At 35.0% G+C, this 21,274-nt stretch overlaps 1 long non-coding RNA gene across 1 annotated transcript; it reads left to right on the top strand.

The window, feature by feature from the left end:
• Positions 1–5,304: 5,304 nt before the first annotated feature.
• Positions 5,305–9,079, top strand: LOC123543655 (uncharacterized). The gene is made up of 3 exons (XR_008368388.1): positions 5,305–5,404; positions 7,907–7,997; positions 8,872–9,079. It is a non-coding gene; the product is annotated as an uncharacterized LOC123543655 (long non-coding RNA).
• The last annotated feature ends 12,195 nt before the right edge of the window (positions 9,080–21,274 follow it).

Raw genomic sequence — 21,274 nt, forward strand, 5'->3', positions numbered from 1 at the left:
TAAATGGTTGGTCCAGAGTTAAAATTGGGGAAATACTCACATTTTTTAATATATAGATTGTTTAGGGATCTGGATTTTTTTGAAGTATAATTTTCAATGCAATAAGGTATTGCGTGTTTTCAATAACCTATGTTTCCGTTACATCATCAGCGCCGAGTTGCAGCATGTGGAAATTATTTATGGTAAGAACAAAAAATTCTGGTAAAATCCCTTTCAAGCAATTGGGTGTGAAGTCTAGCTCGGAATCGGGAAGAAACTCTTTACGGGTATCAATTAATGAATGAACATTAACACCATGAGTCAAAAGATACCATTCGTAATTGCTTATATAGTTTAGTGGTTTTTATACTTTTATTAAATATGAGCGGTTAATCTGATTTAAGAAGGCTGTTAGGTTTACTAGGTATTTGGATTGCACTGAATATATGTCTTATGACTTATTAAGGGTTCAATCTGTTCTACTATAAATAGAATTCTCTTTATTTATGATGGTCATAAATTCAGTGGAATTTTACGGTCCTCTTTAAAGATTTATTATTTATGGCAATAAACGGCAATTAGAGTTGTACAATTAACATTTCCCAAAGCAATTTTCACGAACCTTTATAGACATTGATGTAAATTTTGGTACTATGAACATTGTTGCTGTTGATGTTTTCCCGCCTCTCGCTTTATTACCTGTTGAAAAGATAAAAAATTTATATTCATAATGTCAAAATTTCTTCAGTGTTTTTCCAGTGTCAATTTTTTAGATGCGTAGTGTATCTTATATTAATGCCAATATATTAAAATATATTCTTTGTTCCTTATGCTTTAATATATTACGTGAACATTAATGACAGCGGTTAAGGGAGTTTATGACGCTGTACTCTGAGCATTTCTGGGGTTCAAGGAAAGTCTGTGACTTATTATACCCATTGCTGGTTATTATACTGTTTGATAATATGGTAAAAGTCTTAAGTATGTATAATTGTAATTGTGTAATATTTTTAAAATGACGATATTTCAATCAGTGTTTGGTTCTATAATTTTTAAAAAAAAAGTTAAAATGATATGTTACAACGGGTTAAAAATAATATACCTAGATAATGGGTTAGGTAATATAAAAAAAAATACCCGCTCGCGCTCCGCATTTATTTGGGAAAGATGATTGAAACTTTCGCTTTCAGGAAAATATGGGGGCGTCTTTGGGGATTATTCCAGAGGGAGTGGATTAGTTTCCGTACGAGTCAAACGCTCTAATGGATGTTGATATTTACGGGTTTGTTTTAACACCATTTCTCCAATAGTAGTGTATATTTCTTATCCCAAATAATGTTAATTTGGGCCAGCAAAAGATTCAGAAATGAGGATTTTTGTTTTTGCTGCAATATTGCCAGAAGTTTCCTCACTTTATCCAGGTATTTATTCTTTGATTGGTTGTGGTTCTCGAATTTAGGAATGTTGTGAAAAATTTTGACCGGGAGGAACAATGTTTTGGCGTGTCGAGTATTTAGGGCCGTTTTTATTTCGGGTTTGGAAAATTAGAAAAGAAAGAACGAAGCGCCAGGTGGCACGTTGGAGTGAACCGCCTCGCCGCTCCGCTACATAAAGGGTTGATGAACAGTAAGGATTTAATATAAATGTCGCTCATTGACTGATTGACTCCATGCTGTTTCAAATTCACTTAAACGTTTCGTAATGACATTTTTAATGCAAGTTTTTATAAAATAAGCGCTAAATACTAATAACGTCTTCTATTTTGTGTAACAAGACATTTGAATAAAAATTTTATATTTCTATTAAAATTAATTGAGAACTTAATTGTTAAAAATTGTTTTTCCATTGGTTTAAATATATATTGAAGTTGTTCGTTTTTGTGGTGCTCAAACCGTCGAGCGCTGGTATGGTATTTGCTTGATATGAAGTGCATAATATTTTACTTATTGTTAAGTCTTTATGTCTTCAAAGTAAAACACTTGGGATATTACTTTATTGTAGAAAAAAGACTTCTGGAACTGTTCTGATGTCTTAGGCGACTTTTTTGAAGATTGGGGTCTTGAATGACATTAAAGATATATTTTCAAAATTTTGAAGTGTGATAGGTAAAGTGCGACTTTAGGAGTATTTTATAGCATGCTCATAATACTGATTTTGTCTTGTGGAATGATACATATATTAAATTTGTTATAGTATGTCATTACTTGAATAACAGACGAAAAAATTAGGTCAGGGGTCTCTTTGCCGAGGGGTATATGAAGACTGTTTTGATACTAAGACAGGTCTACCTCGCTCTACACAAGATTGTTCAGATCCTAGAGTAAAAGCCATAACATAGTTATCTCCAGTTGGGTTTAATCGCGCTTGAACACATTAATTGGCTATGTTTGTATATGGGATTTATCATGGTAATGTATGGAGTACAGGTTAGAATTACAAAAATTCTAATCAGTAAATATACCCATCTGGGGTTTTTTGTTGTTTGTATTTTGTTTGTATGTTCGGTTGAAATTCTATTGATATATAGAATAATTTTAATACATGTTGTTTTATTTGTTTGTCTTTTTTAGTTGTGGCATTTTGTTCGATGGGAGTAGGCGAGTTAGATCACGAGGGTAGGAGTATATCTTACGTTATGATTTGATTGGAATGGATTGTGTCTACGAATGTAATTCGTCTTCCTCTTTGATAATTACGTAGGGAGTTGGAGTTTATTGAGGAGAAAGTTTTGTATGGTACAGAAGCCCTGGGGGAAAAATAGTTAGGTTAACTTGACTCACCGCGCTCCATGGTTAATAGTGAAATGTGGGCGTTCAAAACAATCCCAAACCAAACATTAAAGTAGGCTCATTTTGAACCCATTATATCTAACTGCAAATGTAATACTCCCGCCCATGTACCTATTTACTTAGATTAAATAGTATTTGTAAATTTTTTGGAATTTTAATAAAGGTTATGTGGTTACGCTTTTTTTGTTCAATTAATTATCATTTGTGTTCAGTGGATTTATTGATGATTGGCTTCTTTGTTCAAACTTTTTCTTTTTGGATAACTTATTTAGTTTACCGGGTTGGCTGGCCCCCGATTGTTAAAGTCTATGGTTAAGCACAATTAGTAGCAATACTGGTGTATATTTTTGCTTAAATTGGGTTGATTTGATTATGCCGTAGACACTTTTTTCTAGAATCATGGGCAAGAAGTTTTTGGTTAATACATGGCGCCAAATCGTCATCTTTAGTTAAATGTAAAATAAATTCAATTATTCTAATGAATTTTTAAAAAAAGGAATTTAGTTTATTTTGTTGGGTTTTAAAAAGTCGCCACCGAACAATTACTTTGTATTTGACGACTGTCAAGCTTTGATAGTGGAGGGGAGTCAGAACCAGGAGAACCTGGTGCTTTTATTTCATTATCCAGATGGAGGGCACGGCGTTGAATCACGGACCCTTCACCGTAACAAGCTGGTTTGCGGCTAAATGATGTTTTCTTAGTCGGAGTGGGGACTCGATCCTTAATCAGATGAGGGGGGCCTGGTGTTTTGATGTCCTGTAATTATTGTCGGATTTATCTGACGTTCATATTTGATTATTTTATTGACCTTCTTTTTAGTTTTTGCGAGATGAAAGTCGGAGCAAAATAATATGACTTATTTGTTAATTTATTCATTTTGGTGTTATTGAAATTGGTTCTAATTTGTATCATAGTTAAATGAGGCAGATTTTGGGCCTTTAATCTGTTGTTTCTCTTTCCATTATGTGTATTATACTATTGTTTGCTAGTATGATTTTGGAAGCCGTTGTCTTTGAAATTGTTTTTTTATTTTGGTGAAGTTGGTTCTTTTTTTGAAGTTTATTATGGAGGTTGCTTGTGGAGTTGGGATTGGTGATGTGTTCTGACGGTGGTAATCTACTTAATGCTACGTCACTGGGGTGGTGTTGGTGTGTTGACGGAGATATGTAATTTTATGCACACTTCGAGATGGAAGGAGTTTTTTTAGTTTTTGAGAAGATGTCGGTCTGTCGGGATTGATTGTACAATCATTTCTGACATGTATTTCAAGAAGCTTGAAGGATAAGAGATCATGAAAGTAATAAGAGGTTTGCCATTTCAAGCAGTATCTCTATTTGATTTTTTGTAGGTTGTATATCCAAAAGGTCTACAGTGTCCTGTAACAGTTTATAACGGTTTCGGATGGATAAACGCAAGAAGCTTGGAGTTGGTCAGAAGTTGATTTAGGGAGGTTGGGTCCATGACAACAGATGAACAGCTCGACGAGATTTTGAGGTATACTGTCTAAAGATCAAAGGTCTCGTGACATGTGAACTGTTAACGGTTTCCGGATGATAACTCAAGGTTGCTTTGGCCTAGGATCGTGAACGATGTAAGGGAGGTTGGTCATCACAAGCAGATGACCCCTGTTGATTTTGAGGTCATTAGGTCAAAGGTCAATGTCACAGTGACAGTACAATGGTTTCTGGGCGATACCTCAAGAACGCTTGTACCTAGGATCAGGAAAATTAACAGGAAGATTGGTCATGACCAGCAAATGGCCCCTATTGATTTTGAGGTCATTAGATCAAAGTTCAAGGTCACATTGGCCAGGAACAATTAAATGGCTTCTGGATGAGAAATTGAGAACGCTAAGACCTAGGGTCATGAAAGATTATAGAGAGATTTATCATGACCAGCAGATGACCCGTATAGATTTTGAGGTCAGTAGGTCAAAGGTCAATGATACAGTGACCCGGAACATTTAAACATTTTCCAGACAATAACTTGAGAACGCTTGGGTATAGGATCATGAAACTTGATGGGGAGGTAAATGACCAGTAAATGATCCCTGTAGATTTTGAGGTCAGTAGGCCAAAGGTGAAGGCCACATTGACCCGAAACAGTTAAACCCTTTCAGGACGATACTTTGAGAACACTTGGGCCTAGGATCACGAAACATAATAGGGAGGTTGATCATGACCAGCAGATGACCCCTGTTGATTTTTAGGTCAATAGGTTAAAGATCAAGATCAGATTGAACCTAAACAGTAGAATTTTTGTTCATAGTGAGCATATAATTTCTGTTCCTTGTGCAACTACTGAATGCATCAAGGGGGTGGGGTGCATTTTGTGTTCGACGAGCTCTTGTTAAACTTTGCTTCCTTGTTTGATATTCATCGTTGTTTTCCATATATTATCTGGTATCAGTCGGCGATATTTACATTAAGAACTACACTCATAGTAAGGCAAGAACTGAACTAATTCTGAATGTATTTTTCTTTACCTTGGTACAATGTTTGTGTTTTAGTTATTTTAGATTTTAACTCTTTCAGCATTTGTAGAATCTACAAGTTGCAACGATAGATGGACGGAGTTCCATGGGTCATGCTATTTGTTTGCACATGGAGGATCACTATCCTTCTTTGAGGCTGAGGTATTCAGCAAAGTCATTTTGTTACCTTGTCTGTTTTTTGTTGTTGTTGTTTTGTTTTTGTGCGTGTGTGTGCGCGCGTGCTGTGTGTGTGTGTGTGCGTGCGTGCGTGCGTGCGTGTGTGTTAAATGCAATGTAGTCTTTCCTATCAGCTTATTTTTTGATTAACAAGATATGTACAAGCAAAATGTTGGTGACCAGTCATTGATGAAAATTTGTAGTACTCTTAGACTAGATCTTCCAGTTGTCCAGGTATAGTTGCATTACGAATTATAAGTATCAAAGAAAAATGTTTTCAGTGCAAACTTATTCAAGTGCTAGTTATAAAATAATTTAGCTCTTTATAGCACAAAGTCTTTAATGTGCTCAATATGAGCTATTGTGAACACACTGTGTCCGTCTTTTGTTATGACACGACACAATTTGACTGTTTACACTTTGGAGGTCACAATATTGCCGAATCTGAATGAAACCCGGTCAGAATGTTATCCTTAATAAAGTATTGGATCAGTTTTCAACTTGGTCATCCTTGGTCAAAAACTAGGTCAGTAAATATTAAAACAAAGAAAAATATCAAACAGGGAATGCCACGCACCAAAAGCGCAACCTCCTCAAAACGAACCCCCCAGCACGCAAACGCGCGCACCACACACACACACACTCAAAGCTTACACATCAGGACAAAACGAACAACACACACACACACACTCAAAGCCAACACATAAGGACAAGACGAACAATAAGCATACACACACGCGCGCACACAAAGTCAACACACAAGGACAAAACGAACAAACAAAGGAACACAGTGGGGCACCGCCTTGGAACGGTCAGTGGCAAAAACACCACTGGGGAGCTTAAACCGGTTTATGGTGCGCACCCAACCTCACTCTTACCCCCACCATGTTCCAAAGACATGGGACAGTGTAAATAAAAGTAATCCCCTCCAGGTGAATCTCTAACACACGTAATGGAAACAAAAAGGCATGGCATGTAAAACACAAAAATGCTCGTGTATGAATATATAAAAAGCAAACCTTAAGAACCAAAAACGTATGTACTCAATGCCTTTTCAGAAGACAGAGCAACAAGAGAAACACCCTTAAGGGCCCGATGAAACAGGCCAGAAGACAAATATCAAAACAGTTCAGTCCTGGTAGGATTTAAAAACTGCTCATCATAGAGTCCTCCCCCTCTTCCGTCAGACGCAATCAAAGAGGGAAGCGTAGTGTCCAACTGTAAACGGGTTGAACACTAAACATGCGGTATGTCTCAAAACAGTTGGGTCGTAACCTCTTTTAATAAAACGTTTGATAATCTTTTCAAATACATTTGGAAAATTACCATGACCCAAGATCTTACGAAGTTTGTAAACCACATCCCCATAAAAAACGGGTTTAGAAATACCTTCTCGCAGAAGTGTCTTTAAATTACTATTGAATTTTAAAACTAAATCAGAATTACGATAATAAAATTTAGTAAAATATTTACGCAATTTGTAATAACGATAGCCTTGCTGAAGAAGTTTACTTGTAATATATTGATTACGTTCATTGAAATGCTTGACATGACTACACGCTCTGGCAAACCGATTTAATTGAGAAATATATACCCCATAAGATGTAGCCTGAGGTACATCCCCATCCAAATGGGGAAAATTTGTTTTGAAAACCTTGTTTATATCATAGGTTGTCTGGAGGCCTCGTTTTCTATCTAACCTCAGTAAGACTTTGTCAGAATGTTTGTCATTACCCAGTTTAAGTCTAGTTTGAAATAAGGTTATTTAATAGAAGCCAAACATTAGACTGACCTTTATAGAATCTAATTTGGAGATCGAAATCTAGGTCACTGCATCAGGTAATGGAAAAAAACATTGATAACGTTGCAGAGGCCGCATTGTCCTCTTGATCTTTATAGGTCATTGTCAGTCTATTAAATCTACATAAATCCTAAAACTGGGACATATGAGGTCAAACTCTAGGCCACTCTTTCAAATGTTTGTGGTCAACATTACAGATGCCTAACTTTCTACCTGACCTGATCTTCATAAAACATAGGCGGAATGCTCGTTACTATGACATCTAGATAAAGTATGCAACAAGGTTACTGTTGGTTAAATAACTAGGTCACTATATTAAATCATAGTGAAGACGTTGTTCTCATTTTCTACTATGTCTTTACGAAATTTATCCTCTATGTCACTAAGTCAAATTATAGAAGAAAAAATGTTTAACTCTGGACTTAGTTATCTATATCTGATCTTCACTAAATCTTGTAAGAATATTTATCGTTATGAAAGCTATTTCGAAACTCAGTGATCTAGGATCGAACTAAGTCACTCAACCAAATGTATCGTCAACTTGGTAATCAAAATCTACATAAATTCAGAATATCTACTTTAATGAAATCTACATTACATAGGATACCGGATGATATGGAGTATGTAATAAGTCAGGTGAGCGATACAGTGCCTTAATGACCCTCTTATTAATATTCAATGTACAGCATTACTGCAATCAACATGGTGGACATCTTGTACACATAAATAATCAAGCTGAAAATTTGTTTGTCAAGGATTACCTGCGATCTATCAAAGGTAGGCTTTGCAAGTTTTGTCTTCTAATGATTTTAAGCAGCACATGAATAGACTTGCGCCATTTCGTTTTCGAAGTTTAGATAATGCTTTCATTGGTTGGTAACTGGAATAAAACAAATAACGTGATGATGTGCATTGTATGAACTTTCTATTTATAAACACATTCTTTTATTCAATACAATATGTAGAAAACTCTCAAAAGAGCTAGTCATGCTGCTGAAATTTGAAGAAAAGTAGGAGAAATGTAGCTGTAATACTATACAGAATTCAAAATCTACTTAAACAAAACAAGTTGGTCATTTTTCGATATCTAATGTCAATTGCTACCTGTTTAGAATAATTGAAATATTAATTTTATCTATGGATATGTCACTTCAAACCTAGATCCGATATCTATAGTTTGCATTGCGTTCGTCAGTTATTTCGTTTGCCAGACAAATATCCAGCACTATCTTTGGCATACAATTTCAAACCTGTCAATGCTACAAGTAACTTGCACACATAATGTAATGCAAAATAAAAAGTATGGACGGATGCAAGATTCGAACAATCAACAATTTCTCTACACATTATCTCATTTCAATTCCCTCATCAAACATAAATAACAAACTAACGATCAAGCTTAGCATACATTTTGTTTCGAACGAGAACGCTAGTGATTATTTTTACATATTGCTAAAATAGAAACGCCATAATACCGTGAAATTTGTCTTTTCCTCGAAAACGGAAAAAGTAACCAAGTTTTTGAACGTTTTGCACAGTTTGCACAAATAATAATTGTTTTCGAAAATTTTGATTCTCCAGATAAGTGAAAAATCATGGAAAATGTGAAAAAGTGCATTGTTATCATGTATCTCTGACAGGTACATTTTAGCTGATGACACATGGATAGGTCTGACAGATGAAGGTTCAGAGGGATTGTGGGAATGGTATGACACACACACATCGCCTTCATTTACTGACTGGTACCCAGGAGAGCCAAATGCACAGAATGGTGACGAAGATTGTGTAGCTGTCAAGTCTGGGCTTGACTTTCACTGGTTCGATGATGTGTGCTCGTGGCAGAAAACACCACTGTGTGAAATGACGTATGATATACATTTACATCGACATGTTGAACATAAGTTTTATATCAATAACGTTATATCAAAGTCAACTTTCGTAAACTTACAGTTTCTTTGAGATAACTTCATTTTTACCACGAAAAGAATGGACGAGTATCTTTAAAATCAAATTTGTTTGGTTTAACGTTGCGACGTCACAATTATAAGTCATATGGCGTCTTCCAAGCTTTGGTGGTCGAGGAAGACCCCAGGTGCCCGTCCGTGCATTATGTCAACGCAGGCAGGCACCATCGTAGAATCACCGACCTTTCCTAAGCCGCCATCTGGATGGCTTGCTGACATCAAAGCCCCGAGTAAAGATCGAACCCACATCGGTGAGGGGCAAGGGATCCGAAGTCAGCGACCTTAACCACACGGCTAATGAGGCAACTTTTTAACATCATGCCCGATCTTTTTTGCCCATTGTTTTCTCATTTAGGACAAACTTATGATTTCAGCCGGGGACCATACGCCGCTGGAATTACACTCTGTGTATCATTAAAATTTCCATGTACATTGCCGTATGAATACATCTGTGGATGTCTCTAAAATGTATTTTAATTTTTACGTGCAACATGTTAATGTTGAGTTCTACTCTACCTTGGGTTAGAGGGTGTTTACGGTTGCTTGCAGTTTCAATATCATCCACGAAGGTGATCAATCAAACCGAACACGCAACATTTTCATTTATGGCGTGTTCAGCGAGAGACCTATGGTTTTCCGCTTTTGTCTATTACATTTTGTTTTACGATTGTGTACGCTATTTGTACGGATATTACAAAGCAGTAATAAAGCATATTATCTTACAAAAATGATTATTTGGCAGCACACACTATTCCTATATAACGTATGTATATTCAAATTATTGTCTTTTCCGTTACAGTGGCGGTATTGACATAATTGGCTGATCTCTGTATTGTTTGCAATGTTTTGTTGTAAAATAGTTATTAAAAGATATCAATGAAAATAACGCTCTTGTCAGTCTTGCTATGATAATGAAAAATGTACTTTTAAAATATGGAGCTAAACGATTATGGAAGAACTGAACATGGCAAACCTAAGAGAGTCTCCAGCTGCAAAGCAGACCACCCTATCCGCTAAATTAAGACTTTTGTTGGAACGATATAAAATACATATCAACAACATGTAATTATTTTTTTATGAAATCAGTGATAAAAGATGTTGTTGGGGAAGACGGGATATGGTATGTGGGTTTAACTATGATCGTGCTGAAAATTTATTTGAGCATTCGACGTGATTAAATCAACCGAACATACTTTAACAGACGAGTAATTGTTTAGATATTCTCTACATATCCGGTATATGTACAGGTATGAAATTTCAACTATTAAATAATGCTAGGCAGTTTGTCATATTTAGTTCATGCTAAGCCATGGTAAGATTTTACCTGAAGTTAGGGCTTGTCTACAAGTTAAACCTAGTTGAAACTGGTTTCCCGAACCAGCTTTTTGCACAGTTATATCGTAAGTTCAAACTTTGTCATAAGCAGGCTTCGTGAGACAGACTCCAATTTGACACAAATGAGTTTATTGTTTATTATATAAATATGAAATGGCAATGCAAATTTCCATTAAATTACGGAATTAATGACGTCACAATGACGTCACGTCGGCATATTACTTAGCACCTGGTACTGCTATATTTTATTTTATAAAGACCAACCAAAACCCGACGAGCTATTTTTTACTGCCACGTGAAAATCATTCTGAATATACTGGTATAATACAGATATAGTGCACAATTACAGGTGGACAATTTAGGCCCTCCGTGAATTAACATTACTTTATAACTTTATCTGCAAACTTATTCAGTCAATCTCTTTTCAGTATAGGTTTTAAATACTTAGATAAATAACTATCTTACCCTTTAGAAAGAAGTTTGAACAATAAGAGATACATTTCCGATGTCCAATAGTATATTACCACAGTAATTGTTTCTTTGTAGACGCACATTTTTATTTTGAATGTTATTTGAATTTGGCTAAACTATTGGTAAGTCAATCCAGTCACCAATGAATCTTTTGAATTATCTATATATATATAATGAATCTTTTGAATTATATATATATATATATATTTAACCTGAGATATGTGATTATCACGTTTATAATTCCTATAAGTGACTTTATATAAACACATACATGAGAATTCATTTTTCCTATTTTTTAATTAAAAATTGAAAAGCGTATGTAAGGGGTACCGGAGGTAAACTGCCTTAATTATGACGCTTTGTTTTTGACCATCAATAAGTACAAGTGCCTCTGTGGTGTATTTGTCACAGGGTGAGAAATTTTACCTTTTCCGCGTTACGTAGTATAGTGGAAAAGTTATGTCTGCAAGTTACGGTTCATTAAACCGCTTCAGTAAGAGGTATCGAAAGGGTAGCCAATGGTTCATTGTTTTGTCTAAAATTTGTCCAATAGAAATCATTTGTATCGGGTATGTGATATGTTGATGTAAAATTGGTCAGTTCTAGCGTGCACCTCAGTAGTACGTTTAATACGGACATTAAGTTTTCAAACGTTAGAAATTTTAAGATTAAAATTTCATCTGTGATTTACATACATGAAAAAAGCCTTAGATTTCAATATGCTCATGTTAGCAATTGTTTAAAAACTGTATAACATTTTTAAATACTGTTGTATTGTACTATTTAGTTGTCCTGTCGGGGCATGTTTCTGGCGTTCATGTTATTCTTATACAGGCATGAACAGAATTTGGTGGGGGCCGGGAGCAGTTTTTGACAGGTCAAATTAATTTTACAATATATGTGTGAAGTCCACACACACCACTGAGGAAGGCACTGAACTTGTTGTTTTTTTTGGACACAGGTTTTCAGAGCTAAATTCTCTGTTTTTTTCCTGGACGTCGTGTTTTCCGGTGAGGTGGAAAATTGAGAGAGCCACAATGAGTTATAGTATCATTTGTATAACACTATATAGTTGTATAATGTGTATCGGAATAAACGGCCTCTCGTAGCCAGGGTGCATCGCTACAAGGCGAAATGTATATATTTGTTGAGTTTATTTGTAGTAAAGAGAAGACGATGCAATATAAGTACATGTACTATATCGTGACATAGTTGTCACGAACGTAAGAAATCATATACTACCACGGCGGCTCGGGTTCAATTCCCGACTCGAGCATGATTGTTTCTTGATTTCACATTTTATAAAGTTTAGAAACAAAAACTATGTTCATATGACGAAACTTTTATTCTATAGAAAAAATATTTTACGCAAATCTGAGTCTAGACGCTTTTACCCAAACGCTTATTAAAACGAGTCGTCTGATTGGTTTAAATTAAAAAAAAAAAAGATTGGTGGAAACAAAAATAGCAATATTGGAAAAACGATTGTTCAGAAACATGAATTTGAATGAGCTGTCAATATTATATCTACCTTTTAGAAAGATCAAGAACTTTAGTCTGATTGAAGGGAAAACATCAAATGTATCACTATGGGCTGTTATCTGTGCTATTGCAAGAATATTTCAATAGAAGCATTTACTTTATATTTTCATGGATGATTAGTTAGTGTGTATGTTATAGGCTAAGTTACTGGCTTAGAGTCTTTGTGAACATAGATCATATAGATGAAACACTTTACATGCATAAAAGCTAACTATTTAATGTGTAAATTTAAGAAAATGTGGTGTATCGTAGAATAACCCGTGTTTTTGAGTTCTTATGCGTAAGAATACATCACGAAGGCAAAACTTTGTTGTTGTTGTTGTTGTTGTACACAGATACTACGTTTTTTACGCTAGTAGTTACAAACTTCACGTGACTTTCATTTATAAAAAGAATTGCACATAGGGGTTTGACGGTATACGGAAAGTCCTTTGCACGCGAATGGGTTATCGCAAAATAACTTTTGATTGAATTTCTTCTATGTGTATGTAGGTTATTTGTCGTGTTAGAATTATTAAGTTGATTTTTTCGCCCGTAAAGTGTTGGGATTATTCAATTGTTTACGTAGTGTCTTTTCTAAAGGTACAATGTACCAAAATCAAACTCATTTACCATTTATGCATATCAAGTAAGTTCGATCACATAAGCAAGGCAACTTGCTTGAAAACTAAGTATCTCATTTAGTTGCGTAGATTTGACCAAAGGCAACGCAAATTGATTAAAGATGAATATTCTATTTAGTTTAGTAAGCAGAGACCTCCGTCCAAGAATTTGAAATTCAGTTTGAGACCAGGTTCACAGAGCTGTCCTGCCACTGGTCAGTTTCAAAACTGACCTCAGAATTAACCCGTCAGATACTGGAGATTTGATATTAAGGAGGTAGGTTACCTTCATATTTGTAAGTGCGCATGTCCAACCGGAAGCTAACGTGACGATTTACGACGCCGTTTACGACAAACTAAATGTGTTTGTAAATCCATTCTTCTGAAAACAAATCATGAACCTGTCTCCGAGCTGATGCTTTATGGTTTAATAATGCAGAAATAATGAATAAATTGCCGCAGAAACGCTTCAAAACAATGTTGCTTTAAAATGACGTCATTGACGTCATGACGTTACGTGTCAGTTACCGCGCAAAATTAATAGCTTTTATTTTGAAAGTACGTAATTCTGTGCATTTTCTTTATTTGAACTATTTTCAAACAGCTATTATTTGCTGAAATATTATTTATGAGTCTTTTGCTCTGAATAACAATCAATATTTTGCTTCTTTTATGTAGTTATATTGAACTGTTATGCGGAATGTAAGAAAATGGATGATGGTAACCGATGTTATTTGGAATATAACTGGGTGAAAGGTTACTTGTTACGGCCATTTTCAAATAAAAAACTTGCAGTTTGATTTGTAATACCTATTTTTCAGTTTTCGTTGATAATTTGTTAGTTATATACTAAAACTAAGCTCTAAAATTGTTCAAATTTCAGTAGAAAATTGTGATTTCTTGAATTGAATTGATGTTACCATGGAAACGAAGCCGTGACCTATATATCTAAATGTAAAATTCAAAAGCGTTGACACTGGTCTATTTAAGGAAACAGCTTCGGCTTTTTATTTTCATTTCAACAACATCCACGAGAATAATAGCACATGCTGAACGATTTTTCCATGAAAAATGCAAGACGAAGGGTACTGCTGTAAGTATTTTAAGCTGTGAAATTTGTTTGAATAAATACAAATAACATGAAAATATAACTTACGTTTGAAATAATATGTTTTGAAGCTACATTAACAAGAAAGATAATTTTATGCAATATTTTTTATAAGAAATTGCGACAAAAAGCAAGATATAAGCTATTTTAAACATCTCTGTTGCCATGGTTACTTTAAACTTTAAGAAAAATAGGGTACCATGTAAAGTGCTTGGTATTTTGCTAATAATATTACCCAAATATTCCATGTTGGTTATTAACAGAATGGCACTGAAGCCGTCGAAAACCCGTTTTTATACATAGTTGTTTAAAAATGAGCGAAAATGCGTTACCAAGGAAACACGAGCCCCGCGACATATACATTTTAAGCTTATATTAGAAAGCTAACGCGCATACTAGTAAAATTATCAATTATGCAGACTTCTACGGATATCAGTGAAACTAAAATACACTGAAAAGTGTTAAATATCCGTATTTTCCTTCTTCTTTCAATATAAAATACCTTTGGAGGGTCATGTTCTTTAAACCTGGATAAAAATTGAACTTGAAGGGCCAGAGAAAAACGAAATTGAGATTGTAGCTGTTAAAACATCATATTACACAAAATACAAAAAATTGATGCGGTTCAACTAATTTGAATTTACTCTGGTAACAAGGTAACCTACCTCCTTAAGCTCAGTATAGTGTCCTCGAGATTAAAAACATCTTTCAAGATGACGCAGTAAAATCTTAGAGATGAAAAAAGGCATTCTGACGATTCGACATGAAAACAATATAAGTAATTGATATGTGACAGTTAAGTGGATCTAATTAGTCAATTCGTGATACAATTCAGAAATATGACGATTGATGTAAAGTATAGGACTGACCTGTTACAAGAAACAAATAATGCTCCGATTACAAAACAAAACGCTACAACCACCGTCTTCAGCTTGATTCTTAGTTCTTATGTCTGATTTCTAAGGAAAAAAGTGGTCATTTGAAGAGGAGATATTTTGCCTGTTTACAGCCGTCAAATGACTATTTACCATAGGCGTACGATTTTGGCTAATAAAAATTGTGGTGGAAAAAGAGCCGATCATCCCATAATTATCCTGTGCAAGTATTGCTATATTGTGCAGTGTCTTTATAAAGCATATAGTAAAAATAACTATAACGATGCAGCTGGAAATGGAGACGGTGACCCACTTTAAAATTTTATATCTTTTTCAGTTTTGCTTACATTTGGATTACACTTTCACAGATGACAGTTATATGACGTGGAAACACGACATTTTATTGACTTAAAGAAATTATGCTTTTTATATGTATTATTGAATATTATATAATCATTAAATATTTTAATATGATTTTTTTTTCCAGAAAATATGTCGAATTCTACTTTCACTATGAAGTTTTGGCTAAATATAGTCGAAATATTTTTTGGTACACAGTCTACAGACTCATTTGTATTTTTAGAGTAAAAAATGGAGGCATTTTATGAAAATTTCAAAAAAATAATAAATGGAAAAATACTGCAAATTGCGCATGGCTGTCATATTTCGCAGGGCCGTGCGGAAAAGGGACCCATAGTCTATGGGGTCATCAAGGCCAAGTTTCCAGATTGTGACTGGCACACGCTTTATGCCCATTGGTTGCGATACATGATCATTGTTTTTCTCTGCATCCAGGTTTAGATGTATCGCACCTATGTCTCGAGCCACTCCGCCTGAGCCTGGAACACTTAAAGCCTTGACTCCATAGCATTAATACTGAGAGGTAAAAGTGTGTTAACTGTGGCTTCTGTTTGAAGCATGGGTCTTATGCAATTTATCGGTTGCTATAGTTTTAGTGTCTGTTTCCTCCTATTCTATCGAAGTCTTGTTATGCCTGCTGCCCAGATATCGATATCTACCGAACTATTTTATTTTGATTGACCAAATTCATGAATTTCAGTTGTTAAGACTGGGTATTTCTCAAAATTATCTCTGTTTAGTAAACAGTGTTTACATATTATACTTTTTGGTGTACCGTAAAAATCCTAATAAAATACCGCATAAGTAATTACCGTAAAATTCCAAATAAATACCATGGTGTTATTTGGCTATTATTTAATTTAAATGTATAGAAATGAAAGCGCAGCTAGATGTAAATAGCTGATATAACTTATCGGTGAGTACTTGTCATATTAATGATTATTTTTCTTATTATTCTCGTAATTTAGTCTTACATTGAATAGCATTTCATAATGTTCTTTTTCAATGATGCCTGGGTATATATGTTTGACAGGCTTATTGAGAAGAGCTGACAGCTTTAAAATGTTCAAGATTTTTTTTTTATTTTGTTGGAATTAACACCGACACACTTATATGTCATATGGCGACTTTCCAGGTTTTGTGGGGGAGGAAGAGCCTAGGTGCCCATCCGTGCATTATTTCATCAAGAGCGGACATCTGTGTAGAACAACCGAACTTCTGTAAGCCAGCTGGATGTCTTCCTTATAGGAATTCAATGCCCCGAGTGAGGCTTAAACGCACATATCTGAGGTAAAATACTCCTTTCATTTCGTTCACTGAAGAAAACATGGCGGACATATTTTTGTAAAAGAGCGGTGCACGTGTGATTCGTGTAACATAGTTTAACGACGTTTTCTTAGAAAACTAACGCTCAGCTCATTTACACTGACATATCCTTGATTGAAGAATATATATATTGTATATATATGAGAGACTTACGCTACCAAATACTTACCCCGAAAATGTCTATGCATTTTCTTCTAGTGCACTGATGGGACATGTTTTTGAGTGTCATTGATACTTTATAATTTATTCGGAGATACATTTTCTTATAATTATTAGTTTCTTTTTGCTCCCCGTGCATTTCTCGCGTTGTTACGACAATCTCAGTTTTACATAGGAATATTGCATCATCGAAATAGCATAGTCCTTAAAAATTTTGATTTAGTTTTAAGGTTCATTCTAAACGTCTCTGCCATGATTTTAATACTTGACATTTAGTATCTTACTTTTTATTATATCAGAAAAAAAAACACTTATTGGTAATAAAAGCTTTGTCGATGATCGTCTCGTACCCGCAATTCTGCGTCTGTTAGTCGATCTTGTTTGATGGTCTGTACAATGTCCTAGATGTGATACATTATTAGTGCCGCCGACGCCTCCGTCGGGGTAAATAGTTGCTATTTCTTGCGTTCGAACATCGTCATGATTGCTGCACACGTGAATTTTTGCTTTAACAATAGCACTTTTGCTATATTTGCATTTCCTATGAATATGATAATAGCAGGTAGAACAGTGTACAGGTAACTGGTATAACGCAACAAAATAAGGATATCCCATGTACCACGATATAACCTCGTATCTCTCGCATGTGTAAGTACAGGTAAGGGGTCTTTGGTTTTGCCTGGAAGCTGATTGAACTGCCTTGTATGATGACACAGTAATCGAGTGGATATTTCCAATTGTAATGATTAACAGGGTGACCGAGGAAACAAATAGAGAATTTTTTGGAGAAAGTTTAGATCTTGCGGTCAATGGAGCCTTGGTTACAAAAGTTCTTTCAAGAGTCATTAAAACCAATAACCAAACTGAAAAAGCTTCAGAGGTAAAACGAAGCCACCTACGTTTCGGAAAAATCAGCAGTTTCTTTTCCGGTTATAGTGTACACTGTATCGTTTAAAACTACAGTGAACAGAAACACTGTATCCGATCCAGCCAGAAATGATAGATATATTTTTGTCGAATACTTGTGTCTTGAAAGAAAAGTAAAATTTAAAATATTTCCACACAAATTAAGGCACACTTTACTGTTCCATATTTTGTGCAATTCAATGTAACGGCGGGCAGTTAACATAACTATTTTTCTGAATTCTGTACCAGTACAAGCCTGTTCTCCGCAAGTAATGCCAGCTTCCCCAACCTGACTAAAGTACATCTATTACGCTACGCATAGGATCTGAGAACGACCTATTGATAGCCTCGTTCTGACGACCCTTTCGCCAGCCAAACAGCTTAACTTACAACATTTTGCAAATCTACATTTAGCCTTGATTTTTGATATTTACAATTCTTATGTCGTAATGTGTCAGATAGCCGTTTAGTCGGTAGGTCATTTGCTCTGTAAGCAAGGGGTCCCGGGTTCGAGCCCTGGATTGACCACGTTTTTCTTACTCTTTGACATTCGAACAAGTCGTCTGATTGGTTCAAATAAAAATAGATTTGCGAAAATAAAAATAGCAATATGGGAAATACAAAATATACAGAAGACGAATGTGAATGGGTCGTTCTCAAATCTTCGTTTAGAAGATCAAGTACTTTAGTCAGATTGCCAGCTTCCCCACATGAGTTATCAGAGGCGGAGGACGAATGATTTCAGACACAATGTCTTTTATGAAATCGTCACGAAGAACATACGCCCAGCACGGGGATCGAACTTGCGACCCTGCGATTCGTAAACCAACACTCTCCCTACTGAGCTAAGCGAGCGAGCTGTCTACAGAAAAAAAAATGCATCGTTTAATTTATTTCAATGAAAACAATCTATCTTTTAAAACGTTGTGTTTTCCGTGGATTTGTAGAAACGGCTATATATACTAATATATTAATCGTCTCCTTCCATTTATCTACGTGCTTTGTCTCAAGAGAGTTGCGAGATCGGGAATTTTATAGCGTTTAGGATTCAATACCAATTTCAATTATCAAGAAATGGTCAATATTTTCAAGCTTTTTATTTAAATTTAATATGGTGTATTTCAAAGATTTTGTTTTTAGGTTCAAACTAAAGGACATACGGTGTCTATTTTTATTTATATGTACATGACTGTATAGTTAATGTAAATAGTTGTTATAGTTCCTTTTAGTTCTTACAAATGGACATTTGCATGTATTGCTGACATATGTTTTGAATTGTATTTTTCATGAATAAACATGCATGAGACTAAAAATAGATATATATAAACTATAATACTACTAAACAATATTCGTTGGAGACTATTTTTCGTTGATTTCTTGGTTACTCATTTCGTCAATCCGCGCCATTCAATCCCAAACAAAATTCCCAGTTGCTGTATCTTTAAAATCTGAAATCTACTATTTCATTTCGCAATGAAATAAATTTCATTTCGCAATGAAATAGCCGTTTATATGTAAACCATGATTTTTTTTTGCCCACGACAGTAAATGATTGATTGTAATTAGCTGTTCAATTTCCATGTAACACAACTCTTTCTTACGATGATTTGATGGTGTTCGATTTGTTTTCTTTCAACATATGGGACTAACAACTTCACAGAATTGTCACTTGTGGACAACAGATGACCCCTTATATTTTATTTTAGTTTGTGTCCACCTTACATATGGCCCCTCGTTTGTTTTAGTTTCGTGAGATGTATTTTGTGTCCACCCTAGGCAAGATAGGCGTAGTCGTACTCAGTCAATGCTCACGTAAAGCAGTAACTTCGTATATGTCAGAAACCACCAATTAAAAAAAAAAATCAGTGAACTTATTGGGAATGAGGTAAGTGTATACCTGTGAAAAAAGGTATTGTTTGTCCGTTCTAATTGTTCAGTCATGTAAACAAATCCAAGTAATGATTATTTTCAAAACTGAATTTTACTGCATTTTCAGTATTTGATTATACTTTGACAAAATTTGCTACATTTTATGTGTATTGAAATATGTTTTATCAAACGAATTTCTCCAGTCATGCCAACGATGAAAACAGGGGGTCATCTCATACACACGAAAATTACTTAAATAAATCATCAATATTTATATGTTTTCCTCCAATATTTGGGTGGAACTAAGACAGTTCTTGAAAAAAAAGTGTAACTAGATATACATGTTTCGATTTATGGAAGGCCGTACACGCCATAATGTAATAATGGAATTCTATGGGAAAACAATTCGTGGTCTCTAACCTGAAAGGTTGTGATGCCCAAGTAAAAAAGTAACATGGATGCGTATTCTACCTCTTAGCATACATTCATTAAATTATACAACTCTGATAAGTTCTGATCATACGCGTATGCCCACTTCATGTTGATGTATATCTAATTTCATTTCAACTAGATGTAGTCTAGTACATAATTTCTGATGCAGCTGTACTATCCTGAAGTCTAGAAAGGTCCATAATTCCAGAAAAAAAATCAAACATGAAATTCAAAGTTCCGATGATCTGCTCTTACAACTGCATGTTTACCAAGTTCCATTTCAGTTGAATGGATACTGTAGGAATTGAGCACACAAGTGACAGGTGCACTGACAGAGGGGCAATTCAAACACCGGGTACGTAAGAGTCAGTTCATTGGAATGCAATTCCTAACAATATGAACATGTCCCTTTCAAGTTTACCAAGTTTGTTACATTGGATGGATATTGGGAAGAGCTGAACACGCAATGTTTTTTATGTAATTGCAATATTTCAAAGTCCAGGAAAGGGCCATCACTCAAGAAAATTTGGGACATGAAAGTCCAGAATATATGCACATATATCCTATTTAAGGTGATGTGAACACGGTTTCATTTCAGTTGAGACCACTAGAGTATGACGGACAAAATGGCGGACTGATGTACGAACAGTTTAAACAGTATGCCTCGCAAGTGTTCGACACTTGGACACCGGGACAATAAGAGGAAAAAAGCTTTAAATATAGAGTATCGATACTGACACGTTGACGACTCTGAAATATGTAATGCAGATCTTAAAACTCAACAAATGCTTCGATATCCCATTAGACATTAATACCATACACTGGTAAAATGGTCTGTTTATAAACACATGTTTATCTTATGAGGAGTATTGTCCAATTTATTTGACCTGTCAAAAAATGGACCCGGCTTTTACTATATTCTGTTCGAGCCTATATAAGATTAACATGAAAGCCGAGAACATGTTTTGACAGGTCAATTAAATAGCACAATACAAACTGGGTTGAGCGATTCCGTAGCTTCATTCAATTTTGTTATTTTTGAAAAAAAGAATGGAGTCTTGTCAAGAACTTCTAAACGACAACAAAGACTTTTATATTCCAAAAA

The sequence above is a fragment of the Mercenaria mercenaria genome, chromosome 18 (genome assembly GCF_021730395.1).
Source record: "Mercenaria mercenaria strain notata chromosome 18, MADL_Memer_1, whole genome shotgun sequence".
NCBI lineage: Eukaryota > Metazoa > Mollusca > Bivalvia > Venerida > Veneridae > Mercenaria > Mercenaria mercenaria.